This window comes from Haplochromis burtoni, unplaced genomic scaffold (assembly GCF_018398535.1).
Source record: "Haplochromis burtoni strain Fernald_Lab_line unplaced genomic scaffold, NCSU_Asbu1 Contig_7296, whole genome shotgun sequence".
NCBI lineage: Eukaryota > Metazoa > Chordata > Actinopteri > Cichliformes > Cichlidae > Haplochromis > Haplochromis burtoni.
The window spans coordinates 1-1,037 of NW_024589652.1; the positions used below are offsets into that span (position 1 = coordinate 1).

The 1,037-nt window shown below is 47.1% G+C and overlaps 1 long non-coding RNA gene across 3 annotated transcripts; it reads right to left on the reverse strand.

Annotated features, from left to right (window-relative positions):
- Positions 1-6: 6 nt before the first annotated feature.
- LOC102313881 lies at positions 7-1,035 on the reverse strand. Of its 3 annotated transcripts, XR_318289.2 has the most exons (3): positions 929-1,029; positions 419-694; positions 7-182 (listed from the first exon to the last, which is right to left on the reverse strand). It is a non-coding gene; the product is annotated as an uncharacterized LOC102313881 (long non-coding RNA). The 3 variants fall into 3 exon arrangements; XR_006054041.1 differs by lacking the exon at positions 419-694 and having other exon boundaries at positions 929-1,035; XR_006054040.1 differs by lacking the exon at positions 929-1,029 and having other exon boundaries at positions 419-824.
- Between the last annotated feature and the right edge of the window lie 2 nt (positions 1,036-1,037).

Here is a 1,037-nt window from a genome sequence, read left to right on the forward strand (position 1 = left end):
AACCAAGCAGCCGAAGAAAGAAGTAAGACAAAGAAAACAATAATTCTGTGTGGACAAGTGTTAGAAAATGAGGTTCATTCTAACATGGTGCTGGTGGTGTAGTTGTTGTCTTCTCCTTCAACATACTGCACTTGATTGGTGTACACATGTTGCACTGGCACTGATGTGAGCTGCTGCTGGACCTAAGGAGTGAGTGCGCACACACACACACACACACACACACACACACACACACACACACACCAAAATCCAATAAATCCTCAGCCATCTTGTTGAACTACATCAACTCTTTCATCCTTTAGAATCTTAATATCTTTCATGTCTGGCCTTGTTTTTGCACTACAAACATTTCTTATACTGACAGCTTCTCTGTCCACTCATCTTTGTAGCAGCAGATTCTCTCGTGTCCCTGACCTACTTGGAAAGCGGCGGTTGCTGTGTGCAGAGGTGGCTGATTGGGACCTGAGCTGAGGATGGCAGGGTAGCCTATCTCTCTCTCAGCATGCACAGAGAGCATGCACAGTGACTGCCAATACTCATCCAAGGGGAGGTAGACGGGTTTGCAGCAGTAGCCGTTTACGCAGTCTGCTGACATCCAGGCAAGGCAGACTGACTCCTCTGCCTCATGACGCAGCTGCCAATCTTCTAGTTTCCTATCCCTGACTAAACCGGTCACCTCCGTGCTAAGGGGAAGCTGAAAAGTTGCAGATTTGACCACAGAAACGATGAGCTGACTAATACTGAGCCAAAACACAAGGAAGTTGCAAAGTTTTGTACGCATCACAAGTCACATTGATCACACATTTAGTGAAGTGAAGCTGTGATGACTAGCTCGCATTTACACACTGGTTAGTGAAAGCATAAGTTATTTTCAGACATCACGTATATGCCATCACCACTGACAAACTCCACTGGGAGTTTGGCTTACCTCCTGGGTGATGTGGACAGGCTGTAGACTGGTGACGCTGAGCTGTGTGCCTGGCTCAGTTTTGGCAATCTGGGAGGTGGCCTGCACCACTGACCTCTATTGAGATGAA